A 19,731-nucleotide genomic window follows, 5' to 3' on the forward strand; every position below is an offset into this window, starting at 1 on the left:
GGAAAGCTCCTTCAAACTGAGTAAATAAGAATAGATTTTGAAATATAAATACTTGAGGTAGGATTTTGGAAAGTGAGGCAGAGGATTTGTGACATCCCCAAAATGTCAAGCTGATACTTCCCAGCTTTACAAAGAAAGATCATCTGCCCAGAATTTTGTATTGAACTTCTTCCCCATGCCTCCTTATATCATATAGGTGGTTTAAGAGTTTAAGATATTTGTGGAAGGTTTTATGCCTCTTTAATTGTTCAAAGACTTCACATGGTGTTTTGCAATCTTTGTCAATTTCTTTGTTTATTAATGCTAGATTTTACCTAAAATATAGTCCATCCTTTTCTATTTTTTAACAGAAAAATTTTAGAACTATTAGTGTGTAATTTAATAAATTCCTTTTACAATACAGGCTGTGTCCTTCTTGGTGAACTGCAAATTTGATTTCTTATTTTAACGTCCTGCCAAAGAAACAGGTAAGATTTAAGCATGGCTATTTCATTATTGAGTTATATTGTTTATTACCTCGTAGAAACAGATCTTCACAACAGTGTGAAATTATTTGCAATTTTGACATTGTAGACAAGAATTAATTGACCTTTAATTTGTGGGCAAAACTTGATTATAAGCAAAACTAAATTGGTATCTCCCCTATTATTCATATTTATATTAAATTAGCCTTAAATATTATGATGAGAGCTGGGGTTATAGTAATAATATTTTGATTAATCAGATAACAGTTGCTTTTGTGTGGGAAAGAGGGACCGAGTTTTGATTCTTCTCCTTTATCACTTGCATCATATCTCAATAACTGTTTTTGATTAGCTAGGAGTGTACCCCCACATAAGATGATAAGTATGTTCTTACATGTGATGATGGTGATGATGACATGATTTTTTTTGGCACTTAGAATATTTATTGAAGGAAATAAATAAAATCATACTTTCGTATTTGCTTAATAAATTGTTACCTAACAATTTAATCACCTTATTTTTAATTCTCACAACAATCCTTTTAGGTAGATAACATTATTCTTATTCCCATTTTTAAAATGAGGAAACACAGGTAGAGACACATTAACTTCCAGAACATCACACAGTAAGTGACAGTGTTAGAATTCAAAACCCAGTTTGACACTAAAAAGTAAATATATATAATATGATAGAAAGTTAAAGATTTGCGAACAGCTTAGTGGAAAATTAGCTTACTTCAAATAAAAATCTGTGATAACATCATTAAGAAATTTTCCTTCATTTAGGCAGTGCAGGTCCTCATTAGTAACAGATGCCTCTCTTAGCTGGAGGTGGTAGATATACGATCAATTTTTTTCATAGGACAAATGAAAATGGCCTGGCCCTCTTATTTCTTCCTCATCACCAGAACTTTGGAATTCTCATTTGTTTCAAAGTGCTATTTAAGATTTAAAGTACACATTAAAAATTTTTTCTTTCTGCCCCCACCTTCTTTTGATGTTTCCTTCATAGACAACACATCTTCTATTGGCTTCTTCAAAGAGAATTTTTACAGAAAAATTAGAAACATTATTCCTTATACCTATGTTAGTAAGACTTTCAAATACCATATTTGCCAGAGGATTGAGGCCAGTTTGAAAAATTAATATATGTCGTTCTTCCAGAATTGTTAACCTATTTATTCCTTTGCAATTATTACAGACTCTCTCCTTATTCATTTGCAGGCTTAGTCTCAGTCTTTGATAAACTGTTGGTACCATCTGCAGAAACACTATCAGTAATTTCCAGACATTACGTCATTCACATTTAGTTAGGCCAAAGGTATTTAAAATCATATCTATAGGATCATTTTTTGGTTCTCTTAGGTGTATCTTGATAAAATCTAAACAAAAAATTATTGGCTCTTTTAGTAGCCGGAAGAGTGTTCCTACTGGTACACTTCCACAATTTAAAATGACATCTCCAAAGGAACTTCTGGCATCTTAAAGATATAAGGTCAACTAAAATTTCTTGACAAATCACGTTATGACATTTTAGAGGTGTGTTGGTAATAGTAATACAAAACCGGTAATTTCATTCTTGCTTTCCTTGTCAATATCTTTAACTCTGAATCTGCAGGAATGCTTCTTACTTAGTTCATGCTCTATTCTTCAAGTATTTTCGTTTAGTGCTTCTTCCACTTTTCCAGAGAGTGGTGCTAGGCAAGAACATCCTGAATTGGCTGGTTCAGAAGATAGCTTTCTCTTCTATTAGCCCTATTATTTTCATATTTGCCACCGGACAAACTGATTGGATCATTTAAGACCGATAGACTTTTGAAGTAAGAGACAGACAAGTCTGATCAGTACTACAGTGACATTTCTGTTCTACTTTCCCGTTAATTTTGGGCTCCAGTTGTGATTCGGACTCATGTTTTCTTCATTACACATTGAACACGTTGGGATCAACTTAATCTTAAAGGGTTAATTTCAATTGCTTAGACCTAAAGTGGTTATTATTTCCTTTGGGCTGCTGTTTTTATCCAGTCTTATCTGTACATTAGCATGATTAAAACGTTTACTATGAACGTTCCAGAAAGTAATCATACATTTTGTGTATTTTCACCTAGTTTCTAATTGTTGCTCAACATGTTAAATCCAACTTCACAGCAGTCCAAAGTTTTAAAACTTCCAGTATTGTTCTGTGTCGCACTTCCCCAAGACGAAATCACCAGAACTGCATTTTTGGACGGGCAGTGTAACCTCCAGAGAAGGACTCCCCACAGCACGGCCCTTGCTCTTGCCGGGCGCCATCTTGCACCTTCTGCCCCGCCTCCCGCTTGATCTGTGGCCCACACTGCTGCCCTGCTCCCGGGATGAGGGGCCGTGCAGCAGCAGGAAGGCAGCCTGTGCAGTTGCGACCCTGGGGCTCGGCTTTAAGACGGGCTGAGATCCCGAGTTCAGGAGGGCCGACCCCAATGCAGGCCACGAGCTCCCCGGCCTGTCCATGGCTGGTGGGAGGTGAGACCAGCGGCCTGGGCTTCTCCTCAGGCCACTCTGGGTGACATGAGCAGCCACGAAGGCAGCGCTTTCTGGACCTGGTTCTTCTCTGCCCACAACCACATGCCCAGGCCTCTTGAGAAGCTTCCCCTAGTCACCGGCCCTAGGAAGGTCCGGTAAGGCCACGCGAGCCCACATACTTCCTCACACTGGCGGTATAATGGCTGCCCTGCCATGTTGGGGGGGCGAGGTCGCCACCAAGGAGACACCCCCAAGCCCCTGTCTCCTGCAGCCACCGCCTCTGCGGCCGTCTGCCCAACCCACCCGGGTGCGGATGCAGCAGCTGAGGCCTTTGTGACTGTCCTCGTGGGCATTCCAGGTGGGTGTCATCTGCCTCACTTCTCCTCAGGCTCTAGACCTGAGCCCTGCTCCTGCCACCTGATGTTGACTGTTTTTGTCACAAACTAGCAATATCCTTAAAAGAAAACTAAATCTGTCATGATTATTAACAAAAAGAAGGGCTACAGGTCTATTATTCTAAGACTAAGGGTATCATTTCCGGTAGTTGTTCCTCAACATTTAACCTGCTTATGTTTAACAAGCCTGTCTCTATAGCAACTTAATCCCTTCAGTTACTTAGGTATGCGCTTATCAGTAGGTGTATCTTGGCTGGAACAACAATAAATGGTGTTGCTTAACAAGGTCACTCTTAGGCCCAGGCCTGAGGAGCCCCCTGGCATGAGCCCTGTGCACTAGAGGATCCATTTCACAAACTCATGAAAAATAAATTTATAAGAGCATGGACTAGGCATGGGCTCAGCACTGTAATTTAGGCATCCACTTTTGTGACAGGTCCCAGGGGAATGTTTCTTCATGACTCTTGTCCTCTATCTTGGATTGAAAGTAAATGAATCCCGGGCGAGCCCGGGGCGCACTCGGGAGAGTGCGGCGCTGGGAGTGCAGCAGTGCTCCCACCGCGGGTTCGATCCTATATAGGGATGACCGGTGTGCTCACAGCGCTCACTGGCTGAGTGCGGTGCGGCCGGTCTCAAAAAGGACAAAAAAAAAAAAAAAGAAAGTAAATGAATCCCGGGCGAGCCCGGGGCGCACTCGGGAGAGTGCGGCGCTGGGAGTGCAGCAGTGCTCCCACCGCGGGTTCGATCCTATATAGGGATGACCGGTGTGCTCACAGCGCTCACTGGCTGAGTGCGGTGCGGCCGGTCTCAAAAAGGACAAAAAAAAAAAAAAAGAAAGTAAATGAATCCCAACGCCATAAAGGTTTGTGGATTGTGCTGTGGACGGGATAGCAGATAATCAGGGCTTTGGAGTGTGGGGAGGGTTTGAATGGTGGAAGCATTTAGGACAAATTAATTAGCTTGTCTAAGCCGCCATCATTTTTTGTGTACTCTTCAATAATCTTCTCATCTTCCCTTTTTTTTTTCACCGATAGGATCATTTTTTGGTTCTGGGCACACTGCTGTAGAGCTAGGGCTGGGTCTGGAGCTTACAGACCCCTCAAGCCTATTGTCCAGACCGAGTCACAAACCCTTCACACACAGGTCTACGAGCCAGGTAACTGGAAAAAGGTCCTTGGACCCTTGGTTGAAGGAATAGTAAGCTTTATTCAGCACATACATGTCTAAGAGCTAGGCAGTCCAAAAAGAAACTCAGTTGCTACCGGCAAAGTCCAAATAAAAATTGAGCAGCTGCCAGCAAAGTAAACATGCTCTGTTTTTAGATGCAAGCTCTCTGCTGGCCAGCCACTGCTTCACAAACTCAAGAACATACAAGAATAGCAACAAAATTTAAAAAGATACATGGGTGTGCATGTGCACTAACTCCGCCCACACACAACTTGTTTACAAAGAATCTGCTGCACCACCCCCAACTGGACCTGAGGTGAGGGGGCCTGACTAAACTATTCTATTTTCTTCACACCTCCTCAATTTATCCTCCAAATCTTTGTAAGTGAAAACACAATCCCATCACTTTGCTAGTTAAAACTCTTCAATGGCTTCAGGTTGTTCTTAACACTCCTGGCTCATGTCATGTTGTCTCTGGTATGTGCACATTCCCATGAACATCATGTTCCTGCAGTTTGTCTTTCTCTTGGTTCTTGAAGACACCCAAACTCCTTCCTGCCTGAGGGCCTTGCACATGCTCAGGTATGGATGCTTCTTCCCTGAAATGCTTTCTACCCAATCCCTTCTCCTCATCCAACTAACTCCATTCTAGCTTCACTCCATAGGGAAGGCCACTCAGACATCCTGATCCAGCTTAGGTTACTTGTTAATATAATGTCATATTCTCTTAAACACTGTTAAGATCTTTTCCTCAAGAGGACTTATTACAGATTTAATTGTGTAACATTTTCCTCCAATAGCTGTCTAATATATGTCTTTCCTACAGACTCAAAACTCCATGAGAGCAGAGTTCCTTCAGGTGTTCACTTGCCCTTAGATCAATGCTGGGCACAAAAAATGCACTCAGTTTCTCTTGGATGGAACAACACTTAATTGTGTTGCTCAATAATGCCATCCTTAGATCCAGGCCAGAGGACCTAGAGAAATGAATGAATGAAGAATGCCACTAACAAATTGTGTGATCTCTGGCATGTTTGGGGCTCATTTACTTTATATTTTAATTGAAGGTGATAATTCCTGTAAAATAGTTATTTTATAGAATTGTTAAAAAGAACATTTGAAATTATATATATATATACACATATGGAATAAAGGTATTATGATTAATGATAAATGCTTATGTCTGTACTGTCAAATATATAGGTATAACTATAGTTTGGAATGAGTATATATATCAGAGTGAAGTATCAGGAAAGTGTATTTGAGTGGGTTTAAACAATATCAGGATTATTAGTTCTCTTAAGAATTCCAGCAGTGGGGCAAGGTAGAAAGCTCCAGATGCAGGTTGTCATGACTCTGGCTCTGCCTCTGACATTTTCTCTGTTTCATTCTCCTCTGTTAGCCTTGTTTTCAGACTTAGAGCATGGAGGCGATAGCAGTTCTAGGCATAGTATGCAGACACAACAATATCCAGAGAAAGAGGAAAACATCTACCAGGGTACTTCAGAAAGTTCTTAGAAGAATAGAATTGAAAGATAAAATGAACCTTTCTGTGAACTTTTGAATTACCCTTGTACTTCTGTTAGTCTTAAAAAGAGGCAAAGATGCCCAGATGCCTCCCCCCATCTTTCCTCTCTGGTCAGGGTTGCATCACATTCCTGGTTTAAATCAACCCCAGGCATAGGAATAGTACCATCATGGTTGGCTTTAACCAGAGTGCTTTTGACCCTTTGGTTTATAGTGGCCCCAGTGGCCCCTAAATCACATGGATCCATGGAAAAGGATGGATAATGGAAGAACATTGTAATTATTTTCAGAAGGAGGAAGGAGGGGTGAGGAAATAGATGTTGGGTGGGCAAGCAACAGTATCGTTTGTACAGTGTCATATATATATATATTTACATTATTTTTCTTGTTCATGGAGGTCACAAGATCTAAGTTATACAGGTAATGTGGGAAGATGAAATATTGTAGTATCACAGAGTGTTAGATTTATTAGCAAATGATCTCACTAGCAAGCCAGTCCATGCTGGTGTGCAACAATGAAGAAAGTTTCTCTGCTGTGTAGGTAAAACTCATGTCTGATTATAAAGCAGAGGGAAATATCAAATATAAAGGGCTCCATAAACAGTGACAACTGTTGGGGGTGGCATATATTCTTCACTCCCTCCCATACTCATTGCAGACATGGCTAATTGATCACAGCATGCCTTCTTGCTTAGAGTGGCCAAGGTTTGGTGTCCTTTTCAGGCAGCTCCTGACCAGCAATTGGAGTTGGTCCTCCAAATTAAAGAGCAGAACTTGTATATATGAAGCAGCTTGAAAAAGTTTCAGTGTAATTTCAAATTAAAATAAAGATGTGGATCAAAAGCAGAGGAAATAGATGTATGAGTAGTAATTTTAATACAACCTTGGCTTTTGGTATAAGTGGCCTTCGAATCATGCCCTACAGGATGCAGGATTATATGGATCAGTACATGAAAAAAACCAAACCAAAACAAGACAGGAAAAGGGGAGACAGGTCAGGGCATAAGCAAGGACAGGTAAGCAGTAGGATCAATGCTGTTAAAATGTTAAGGAATGAAAATATTTATGTCCCCAAGCTTCTTTTCTCTGTGCCCATCAGAATGCCCTCTTCCTTCATGCCTTGGCAATTTATCCTCATTCTGTTCCCTCAGCCAAATCCCACTGTCAGCAAAATATCTGACATACTTGTTTATACTAAACAGCACATGATTGATAAAGCTCAATGAGAAATCTTCCCGTGAACTATTCTGAATATTTGTTAGAAGCAAAGCCTTAAGCCAAAGGTATGAAGTTAACTAGGTGTAATTTTACAAACGAGTGAAACAGGATCAAGGCAAGGGCTGGAGATATTTCAGGGACACACGGTCTTACCCCAAGTTTATGAAATCATATCAGGAAAATAAATACCGAATAATGTCAAAAAGAGAAATACTTTGGGTGAAGGAAATTTATTCTGTCTACAGTGCCCAACACTTTTGCTAAAATGGCTTTATTGAGATAATAATTCACATACCGTACAATTTAAACCATTTAAAATGTACAATTCAATGGTTTTTAGTATATTCACAGAGTCCTGCAACCATCAACATTATCTAATTTTCATCTCCCCCCAAAACCCTGTACCCATTAGCAGCCATTCCCTATTGCTCCTCCCCCCAGTCCACGGCAACCACTAATATATTTTGTTGCTGCAGCAGTGTTGGAAACTGATTGGTCATGGGGGCGTATCCCTCATGAATGGATTAATGCTCTCCCTGGGGGAGGGGGAATTAATGAGTGAGTTCTGGCTCTATCAGTTCCCGCGCACACGTTGCTTAAAAAGACCCTGCCACCTCTTCTCTCTCTCTTGCTTCCTGTTGCCATGTGATCTGCTTGTACCCGCCGGCTGCCTGCCACTTTCCCATGAGTAGAAGCAGCCTGAGGCCCATGCCAGATGCAACTGTCCCAGAATCGTAAGCCAAATAAACCTCTTTTCCTTATAAATTACCCAGTCTCAGGTATTTCTGTTATAGCAACACAAAACGGACTAAAACAGTTGCTGTAGTGCCTATTCTGACCATTTCATGTAAGTGGAATTATACAATATGTGGTCATTTGTGACCGTCTTATTTTACTTAGCATAATGTTTTCAAGATTCATCCATGTTGTAGCATGTATCAGTACTTCATTCCTTTTTTTTTGCTGAATATATTTCATTGTATCGATATTCTGCATTTTGTTTATCCATTCATCAGTTGATGGATGTGGGTTGTTTTCATTTGTTGGCTATTATGAATATGCTGCTGTGAAAATTTGTGTACAAGTTTTTGTGGCATCATGTTTTCATTTCTCTTGGGTATACTCTTAGGAGTGAAACTGCTGGGTCTCATGGTAACTCTGTTTAACCTTTTGGGGAACTGCCATACTTTTCCAGAGTGGGTGTTCCACTTTCAGTTCCTACCAGTAGTGTGTGAGGGTTCCAATTTCTCCACATTCATGCCAACACCTATTTTTATCTTTTTGAAATATAACCATCTTAATGGGTGTGAAGCGATATTTTATTATAGGTTTGCTTTGCATTTCTCTGATGGCTTGCCCTGTGGTTTTTGCACTCTTCAGCAGCTGCAAGATAGACATGGTTCCATTGTTTTGTCAAGTGAAATTTCTTCTTATTTATTTTTCCTGCTAATCACCAACAGAGATAAACAGAATGGGTGGCAGCTTCCCTTTAAGTGATAGTGATCCTGTTTCTGACCTAGAAGGTTGATGCTTAAGGTACATTGAGGTCAAAAACAGGAGTACTATCCAAAAACGAAAATATAACTTTATATGTGAGAGCAGATACTAATTAATAGGAAGTGAAAATCTCAGCTCTGCTCCACAAGTCACTTCAACGTTAGTATATTGTTAAATGGCCTGCTACTATTATTTGAAAGCATGAGAGAGTCGTGACTGTCCTAAAACTCTTGTAGGAACTGCAAAAGATGAGTAGTGTACTCCCTAGATCCTTGGAATATTAGTAGCATTTCAGTTTTGAAGAAAATCTTCATATTGATTTCATTTTCATTTATTTACAGACAAAAGGAACTCAACTGCAAAATACTAGAAAACCCCTGGTGTATGAGAGTTCCTTTTTCTTGAAGCTTGCTTGGCTGACTTCACTGTGTTGCTCTGCCTGCAGTGTTTGCAGAGGCCAACTGCCCTTAGGACTTCAGGCAAACTTTTATCACATGAACTAACTTTGAGGAATCTAATTTTAATTATTATTATTATTGTTTTATATATTATGTGTGTATTATGTTTATTATATTATAATATTAATAGCTATCCAGCAAGTTTGTAAACTCCAGGAAGGAATCTTTATTTTATTCACTGATACATCTTAGAACAGTGTCTAGAACAGTGCTTAGTACATAGTAAGTACTCAATAAATATTTGTCTAATGGGTAAATAAATGAATTGAATGCTTCCTATATCTGGCACATCATAAATACTCAGCAAATGATAGCTATTTTAAAGTGCCAAGTTTTAGGTTAAGCACTTTACAATGAATAACTTACTTAATTCTCCCAACAACCAAGAAGGATGGATATTATAAATTATATTCGTTTTATAAATGAGGAAATGAGGAACTTGGAAATTAAATAATTTGCTCAAGGTCACACACAAGACTATGTAGCAGAGCTATGGTTGGAACCCAGCCATACTTGTCTCCTTAGCGTGTGCCCTTGTTCACGGTGCTTCTCTGCCTTTGCTACTGAGGAATAAGTAATCAAAGCCCTGTGCCCTTTTATCATTGCTTTGCAGCCCAGAGCTGCCGAATATTACAATTTAAACAGAAGAGGAGTGTCGTTGTGTATGAGCCACCTCTCCTTGCTTTGAGCAGACCGTCCTTTGAAGTGGAGAGAACAGATATTCAGGAAATAGAAAAAGGAAACTTCAGACTGCTTGAATTTCGTATGAAAAGTTGTCAGTTAGTGTTATTGGTCCACCCCACATGTTGCAGCTGGTAAAGGGTTTGTTTTAACTTGCTTTTCTCCTGATGCCTGTAAATTTTGCTATGCTATAGTCACAGAATTGAGAGACTGCTTAAACTCATCCTTCTGATGTTTTACTTTAAGAATGTATACTAATGTTTCCTTCTAATAATAATAGCTTTTCTCAAGGGTGAAAAGAAGAAACCTAAAATGGTAGCTTATTTGAGGAAGAAAAAAAAAAAAACACTTTTCCTGAGAGGGAAGAAAAATGTAAAAACAAAAATCGGTGCTGATTTGTAATTTAGAGTTTCTTGGAGCTACTATTATGCTAATAAGTCTTTGTGAGTAATTATTGTCCAGAAAAATATGTGACATGTACAGATTTGAAAGAAATGGGGCCAAACATTTAAAAAATGTAAGAGTCTACTGGCAAATAAATAAAATAAATTTATCTTTATTAAAATAAATTTTTATTTTTAATAAAAATTGAGAACACTTTCTGTCACAAAAGCTGATCTGTCTGGAAGCATGATTGGAAATTTGTGGGTTAGGATGATATTTTTTACATTTTATTTATTTATTTATTTATTTTCAAGTGCAGGTGGCCTGATGCCCAAGATTTTTTTTTTAAAAGGTGAAAGTTTTTGAGGATATTCTGTAAGGTCAGATCTAATCAGTATTCTTGGAGTACTAGATTTCCTGGTACCTGAGTTCCTTAGTGTCATGGACACCTCCAGTACACCTCCAGTGAAGGTATAGTGAGTTACATGGCCAAAGAAAAGCAGAGTATTGCTAAAAGAAGCAAAGCTGGGGTGATGATTCTTTAAGTTCGTTTTTTTATCTCAGCTAATTTTCTATATAGTTTTTCAAATGGGAAATCTGACATTAGAGGACATTCTTGTAGGTCAGATGTCTATTCTTTTTTTTTTTTTTAATGCTATATGACTGGGAATGAGCTTGGCTTGTAGCCTGAGCCAAGAAGCATAGCTTACCTCCTTCTGGCCATAGGCATTGATTTAGGATAGGCATATGACCCAGTTGGACCAGTGGAATCAAAGTCCAAGACTGCTTTTCAGCCTGATCGGGGCTGCTGAAAAAAGGAGAAAAGAATTTAAGCCTGGGGCTGCTGGCAGCCATTTTATTTTCTCTTCTGTCACCATGATAGGAATGGCTTCCTGGGAGTACAGAGGGAAGCAGAACTAGGACAATGAGAGACCATCCTGGTGACATGGTTTTAGCTCTTAGATCCAGTTGTGCTCAAAATTATCCTCACCCCTTGACTGTTAAGTTCCATGAGCCAATAAGTGCCCCCACCCCACTTTTTAAAAAACTGATTTGATTTGGATATTCTGTTCCTTGCAACTAAAAGCATACTGTCTGATCTGGTGAAATAACATCCCATTTAATCGACCTCTGCTGCCTCCGTAACCAGAGATTCCTACTCATTCATGCTCACACATACTCACATGCTGTGGCTATGTACAGTGGACTTTATAGCACAATCCTGGTGATTTATAAAAGGTGTACCTTTTATTTCTAGGTTTCCAATTAGATATATTATTTTATCTGAGTATTTAGGAGTAGATCTCTTGTTTGGAAAAATGACAAAGTGTCTTGGTAATAGTATCCTGGACATATCTTTATAATGTATGGGATTTCATTTAGTGGCAAATTGAGTAAGAGTAGTCTTTATTTTTGGGTCTCAGACAAAACCAGGATGTTCTTCTGGTCTATTTTAGGGCCTATCATAGCCTTGTAGATAGTAAGCAATCCATAAATATATGAATAATTGTTCTTTTGTTTCTGTTAATTAAAATATAACTTCTTCTGTCTGCTTGGGAACACACATATTATTATTGATAGAAAACTTAATTTCAATACTGTCAGAATATTTTTTTTCTATTTGTGCTTTAGTCTAAACAAAACATAGGATGATGTACTTTCCTTAGCATTTTCTTATTCTTTAGGTGAAAAGATTGTTTATTAGGATTTATATCCTGCATGCTTTGTCTTTGAAAATATACTTAATGAAAATATTTGGATAAGTTTATATTTTATTTAAAAAGTATACTTGCTGCATTAATCATAGAAGCACTAGTTTATTAGATTAGGGATTTATAATGGGAATAAGAATTTACACAGTTGTGGGAGAAACTGGACAAAAGAAGGTCCAAAAAGGAAGTTATAGGATCAGAGAAAACAATCATTAATCAGTTGATATGAAAAGTTCTCAAAGGATGTCCAGCTGCTAAAATGAGACTGTGAAGGGAAGGTTTGTGGAGAGGTCTGTGGGGAGCTGTGACTCTGGGTAGCTAACGCCTCTGTGCACCCAGTGGTAGGCCTGGGGCTGTTGTTGAGAAGAAGAGGTGGATGCGAAGCGGAGGAGAGCCAGGGCCAACTAAAACCTGCTGCCAGCTCTATGTCAGTCCATCCCTGCATCCAACCACAGTGGCCTTCAGGGAATCATGGTTGAGCCTTTACTTCCACTTTCTAACTCTTGTGAAGATTCTTCTTTACACCTATTCCAACCTGGAAGTGTATAGGGAAGGAGATTTAGGGGAGTGTAGTTCTAGCTTTACCACTGTATTTGCTCTTAACATTTTAATTTATGGTTAACTTAGACTTAATTGAAATTTTATACAAAAGGCAGTCCCAAGGAGGAAAAATTGATACAAATAATTAATTTGATATTCCAATATAAATATCTACTAATATAAAACTAAGTATATAGCACAGCATGTGAAGTTTAATTCTAGGTGTCAACTTGATTAGATTAAGGAATACTGAGAAAAGCTATCTTTTTAGGTGTGTCCATGAGGATGTTTCCAGCAGAGATTAGTATGAGAGACTGAGTGGACTGGATGGGAAAGACCTGCTTTCAATGTGGGTGGGAACCTTCCAATCTGCTGGAGACCTGGAGAGAACAAAAAACAGAGAAAAAAGGTAAATTTCTCTCCCTCTCCACTGGAGTTGGGAAGCACTCTTCTCTCCCGTCCAGCTTTTGGGTTCCAGGACTTACACCAAGGACACCATTGGCTTCCCTGGCTTTGAGGCTTTTGGACTTGGACTAAGCCACACTACTGGCATCCAATTTGCAGATGGCCTATCATGGGACTTCTCTTCACAATCACGTGACCTAATTCCTCTAATAAATTCCTCTCATATATTTTAACATATCCTATTATTGGTTCTGTCTCTCCGGAGAACCCTGACTAATACACACAGTAATGGTTAAGGGTATGGGTTTCTAGTCAGACAAAACTGAGTCTAAGTCCTGTCTTCACCATTTTCTAGTTGGACAAAATTCAAAAAAAATTTTTTTTCTCTAATCTTAGTCATCTGTGAAAGAGAGATGCTAATAATGTCTACTACATGGACTGATGAAAGAATTAAAACAGTTGTGTTGGACTTAACATAATGAATGGCAAATCACAATTATGCATGACTTAATATTTTGTGCATTCATTCACATACCTTTTATTACCTCTATAAATAATTGTCCAGGCTCACAGAGGAGGTAAAGGAGGAGAGCACTTTAAAGGACAACAGCCAGTTTGGATATGTATTGTTCCTCAGCACAATCCCACTTTCCTATACTCTTAATTTTCTGATGATTATTCCTGTTGATTTTGGATTTCTCAAAACCATAGCATATGAGGGTGTGCTCACTTTATCAAAAGCCTCATGGATTTTGTGTTCTCCAAGTAAGCCTTTATTCATTTTGTCTTGTAATCTACTAAGTAATTCTTCTCCAAAGTATCAGAGTTTAATGCTTTAATTAGTTTCAACCAGTTTGAGTATATTACTTTGCTTTCTGTTGCTCATAACAGAATTCCTGAAACTGAGTAAAGAAAATAAATTTATTTCTTATAATTCTGGAGGCTGGGAAGTCCACGGTCCAGGCAGCTCATCTGGTGAGGGCCTTCTTCTTGGTGGGGATTCTCTGCAGTGTCCCCAGGTGGCTCAGGAGTGAAGGGGCAAGAGTGTGTTCACTTGCTCTCTTCCTCTCCTTATAAAGCCACCGATCTGCTCCTATGGTAACTTATTATTAATATTACACAAATAGATTAATCCATCATAAGGGCATAGCCCTCATGGTCTAATCACCTCTTGAAGGCCCAGCCTTTCAAATACCATATTGGGGATTAAGCTTCAACATGAACTTTGGAGGGGACAAACATGGTTTAATCCATAGTGTTGGATAATTCTGCCCACCCCATATATACAAACATTCTATAGCATTTTATTTCTACAGTTTTTCTAACTGGCCTATAAATTATTGTCTTGACCACAATCAAGAACAGTGGCTTGTATGAAAAGAACATGTCTTCCAAATATCATGATGGTATTTCGGTTTTATTAGATTCTCTGGTATGCCACCATTGTTTTTTTCTTTATTATAATTAGCTAATAGGTTTGTTCAAGTCAACTACTAGTTAGATATACTAAATGATGCCATCAACACTGCTATGGTGGGCGGAACATCTATTTAGTTCATCTGGTTGCTATTTCAAGTTATTAAAGTAAAATTTAAAAGAAGGGGTTAGAAAATGGCCTTGTTTCACATTGTAATGAGTCAACATTTTATTCATTAGAGACTCCCTATGTGTTTTGTTTTAAAACTCATTTTCTTGGTAATGAAATAGTAAATTGTAGAGAGAAAGTTTGGAAACTACAGAAAAATTTAAAAATCACTTGTAATCTCACTAATCAGAGAAAGCTACTGTTACTATTTTGATGCTTTTGTTTCATTTCAGTCTTTGTCTTTGTTTTCATGTATAAATATTGATCATGCTATTTGTATGTATACACACAGGTACACAAATTACATTCACTTTTATTTGGCTTGCCACTCCATATTATATCATGTGATTGTTTCATGTTAGTAAACATTCTTCATTCCTTTTTAAAAATTATTTATGTCATTATTACATATAAATATATGTAAAACTTCTGTCATAATGCCTAGGTACACTCAAATGGTTAACTGTTATTAATATCTGTATACATAAATCTTTGTACATATAATTACAAACATTTAAATTTAATATAAGTTGCCCACTTTCTTTCAAAAAATGATGTTTATTTTTCTTTTTACACCATGACTGGGAACAGATACATATTCTTTTTTTTTTTTTTTTTTTTTTTTTGTCTTTTTCCGTGTCCGGCAACGGATCGCAACCCTCAGTGTTGCCCCCGTACCGGACCGGGGACCAGCAACGGGATCGCAACCCTCGGTGTTGCTTCCCGCGCCTCGCTCAGCCAGCGAGCGGGAACCGGTCCATATGTGGGATCCGAACCCTTGGGCGGGAGCGCCGCCGCGCTTCCCAAGCGGCGCACTATCCAGTGCGCCACCGGGCCGGCCCCACAGATACATATTCTTAGAGAGTTTATTCCTCTTTTATAAGGAATAATTGTTCTTCCTCCCTCCATATATTACTTAAAATATCTATGTGCTTCTATATTAACAGTGATATGGTCTGTCAGAACTTGAAGTTATGAGCTTCCCAAGTAATTGTGTGCCTATACATTTCTCCTGGTATTTCTTAGTTTTTATTTCGTATGTTTCATCAAATGGAAGCATGTATTTCTGCTTTGCAAATTAGATTATAAAAGTGATAATTTTTGCTTGCTTAGTAATTTGTATCTTAAATGTGATTTTGTCTTAAATTAAATTTTCTGCCCTCGTGTTTTTGTTTCTTTTTGCTTTTTGGCTTGAGTTTGATATCTTTTCTACAAGGCTTTTTACTTTTAACACATTTTAATTATTCTATTTTCATTTTTTTGTAATCAGTGTATAGTGTATTATTTAATTGTATAACTTATACTATTGACATTTTAGATCTGAAATGATTGTTCTGTTTTCATCTTATGTTATGGTTCACTTTTCCTTGCCATAATGTAGTGGACTGAATTATGTCCTCCCAAAACTCCCTGAAGCTTGAGTTGTGTCCCCCAAGTTTTATGTGTTAGGAACTTAGCTCCCACTGTGACTGTTAAGAGGGTGGGAAATCCTATTATGGTAATTGTAAGGTGGTAATTAAAGAGGTGATTGGATTGTAGGACCGCACAGTAGTGAATGGATTAAAAACGTGTTCGGGGCGTGGTTCTGAGGGCTTTAAAAGAAGAGGAGAGTCTGTCTCTCTCTCTCTCTCTCTGATCTCTCTGCTTCAATCATCTTGCATTATGAGACCTCTGGGTCACTGTCACCACCACCAGATGGACTTTGGACTTCCCAGCCTCAGAAACTGTAAGCACTAAATTTCACTTTCTTTATAAATTACCCAGTTCCAAGTATTTTGTTATAGCAACACAGAATGGACTAATACACATAATTACTTTTCTTATTTATGAATTTTTCCATAGATAGTGTGTATTTTGCTTTTTTCCTCCTTCAGTGATTGAGAAACATACAAGGTATTCATTTTGTTTTTAAAAATAACTTTACCTCTATATTTAATACTTTATTTTAGTAAGAATTATATAGTATCTTTTTGATATCCCTATGTGTCACATTTATTTTTCACCCATAGCAGCTCTAAATTTCTGAACCGTATTAGTTTTATCTTGGGTTTTAGGGCATGAGCAGTTAAAGAAACACTTCTTACTTTATATATATTTTATGTAATGTTTATGAGATTTTCATTCCATTTTGTAATAATTTTGTGTAGTCAACCATCATTTTGATTTCAATGCTCATCACTAGTCCTTTCATATAACCACATTGTATAAAATGTTGAGTTTTTGATTTTGATGCCATTCTTATTTCATTGCCTTTGGAAGTTTAGGAGAACCTGCCCTTACATCCCTTTTCCCTTACAAATTCTAAGGTATTGATAACAGACACAGGGAACAAGTGGGATCAATAACACTTAAAATATCTGGCTCTGATTATATAGGTCAGAGTTCAGTTGCAGAGAATTCAGTGGCAGAGAAATGAATGCACTTCTAACAGTTTAAGCAGGAAAAAAATCATAGGGTGTATTACTCCATTTTTGTTACTTATAACAAAATACTTGGAACTGCACAATTTATAAGGAAAATGAAATTTATTGCTTACAGTTTCTGAGGCTGGGAAGTCCAAAGTCCGATTAATAATGGTGGTCAGGGGTGTGGATCTGAGGGCTTTAAAGGAAGAGGAGAGTCTGTCTCTCTTCCTCTGCCCTCTCTGCTTCCACCATCTTGCAATGTGAGACCCCTGGGTCACTGTTGCCACCACCAAGATGGACTTTGGACTTCCCACAGTGACCCAGAGATCTCACAGTGCAAGATGGTGGAAGCAGATAGAGCAAGAAAGACATACTCTCTTCTTTTAAAACCCTCAGAATCATGCCCCTGACCACCCTTTTTAATCCATTTACTACAGCATAGTCCTACAATCTAATCACCTCTTTAAAGCTCCACCTTTCAATTACCATAATAGGATTTACCATCCTCTTAACAGTCACAGTGGGGGCTAAGTTTCTAATACATAGAACTTGGGGGGACACAATTCAAGCTCCAGTGAGTTTTGGGGGACATAATTCAATCCAATACATAGGGCATTAAATAGTTTATAAAATCATCAGAAAGACTAAAGAAGCAAACTTAAGGTTGAATGTGTAAGAGTGACTCTAAGCTCCCAGGACCAGGCAACCTAGGAAGCTTCTCCCTCCACCATAATCAAGAAACATCCAGCTCCAGAGCTGTCCTGTCACAACTATGGTCAGGAAGCTGTTTCTGCTGCTGGCTATACAACTGTGTCCCACATGTTACAAAATATGTCAGCAAAATAGATGGCCTGTGGCTCACTTTTTGACAGCCGTGAAACAAGGGACTGGACTGCTAGTGCTGCCTCAGAAAAACCAAGGGCCTCCTCGACTGTACTTGCCAGCAGAAATAGCAGCAGCAGCTGGAGAAAGTGCCTCTGTAACACTACTGCTTTTCCAAATTTCCTGTATTTGATGGGTCAAACCTAAAACATAACTGAAACTAGCTGCAAGGAGCCTATGAATTGAATTGTTTATTGTTCTGATCCCTGCTTTACAGGGATAGTCTCAAGAAGAAGGATGGAATGGATGTCCAGAGCCAAATCTCATGTCTACCACAGTATTAAGGCTGAGAAAGCTGAGGATGCATGTTGGGAAAATAGAATAATTTAATCAGGGCAGGTTGGGGGTGGTGCAGCGTTCTTTGTGGGCAGGTTGTGTGTGGGTGGAGCTAGTGCGCCTGCTCTGCAGCCACGTTGGCTGGAGTTTACTGCCTCAGGTGGCCGTTGTGCATGCAGCCATGCTTTTCAACCTGCTGCTTCTAAGGATCTGTTTGCCGGTTACCTAGCTCATAGACCTGCATGTAAAGGGTCTGGTGACCCAGCCTGGCATGTGAGGGGTCTGGTGACCCAGCCTGGCATATGAAGGGTTTGTGACCCAGTCTGGAACGGGCTTGAGGGGTCTGTGAGCTCCAGACCCAGCCCTAGCTCAACAATTGGCCCAGTAGGTGCGGGATTACCAACAGGATTAAGAATTCCACAATTGGCGCTGTCAGCAGGATTCCGACATTAGCCCGGAATGCCACAATGCATCACCCAGAAATGAATTTATCCACTCTGTCATAAGTAGGAAAGATGGACTGCAGGCTTCCTTTCTCCAAGCCTGGAGATTCTGTGCTGGTGGTCCACCACTTGAAGACAGGAACAAGAGGAAAGCATGCTCTATCTGAACATGAAAATTTGTTGAAATTATTTATTTGAGTATAATAAAAACCATGCCATTGATAATATGGATCCAATATCTCCAATACAGTTATATAAAATTGCCTGAAGGGCTACTGTGTGTGCATCTGTTCTGCCATATCATCATCCAGGAAGTAGAAATGATGTAATTCCTACTCCTTCCCATCTGATAGAATTGAAGCAGGTTGTTGGCAGGAAGTAACATTAGTATAGTGATGAGAAATATAAGTATTTAAAGAGTCAGTTAATATTTGGCTCTGAGTATATATATCATATTGAGAACTCTTTCATCATGTGACGAAAAGTACTACTGGTATAAATATTATTGAGAAATAATCTAGCAAGCAACGAAGGGCAGGCTCTTTTCACTTTCATCAGCATATCCTCACTGCTTAGAAAGTAGAGGAGGATGGAAGACACCCTCCTCCCCAACCTCCCCAGAAAGGTAGACTTTAGGCTAAAGCAGGAATATGGTTCTAAAAGTCTGAGATGGGAATGTGAAAAGAGAAAGAAAAGGGTTCCACTGTGTAACTGCCCTTGACCTTTTAAAAAATAATGGTATAATAGTGGTATGTTTTCTGAACCCTCTGTAGTTGAAAATGTCTTTCTAATATCTTAACTTGTGAATGACAACTTAGTAGGGTTGCATTCTTTCCCCTAAAGATGTCACTGTGTGGTTACTAAGTATTGCAAAGAAAAAATCTCAGGCCAGCCTAATATTGTTTCTTGGCAGAGGATCCAGTGTGCTTGCTTTTTCTTCCTGAAGTCTTATGGACTATGTTTTAGCATACTAACTGGGCACTTTAACAGAATATGTAGATGTTTGATATATTAAAATTTACTTGGAACATAATTGACCTTTTTTACTAAGTTATAAAATCTTTCATCGGCTTAGACAAGTTTTCTTTAGTTTTATCCCTGACAATTGCTTATGGTATATGTTTTCTGGTTATGTCTTTGGAAATTACTTTAATTCTTAACTTGGTTTCTTCATTCACTGGGCTTCATATCTGT

General features: G+C 38.7%; 1 pseudogene; it reads right to left on the reverse strand.

Moving 5' to 3' along the window:
• Positions 1-1,195: 1,195 nt before the first annotated feature.
• Positions 1,196-3,315, reverse strand: LOC103607217 (annotated as a pseudogene).
• Between the last annotated feature and the right edge of the window lie 16,416 nt (positions 3,316-19,731).

The sequence above is a fragment of the Galeopterus variegatus genome, unplaced genomic scaffold (genome assembly GCF_000696425.1).
Source record: "Galeopterus variegatus unplaced genomic scaffold, G_variegatus-3.0.2 Scaffold7247, whole genome shotgun sequence".
In the NCBI taxonomy this organism is placed as follows: domain Eukaryota; kingdom Metazoa; phylum Chordata; class Mammalia; order Dermoptera; family Cynocephalidae; genus Galeopterus; species Galeopterus variegatus.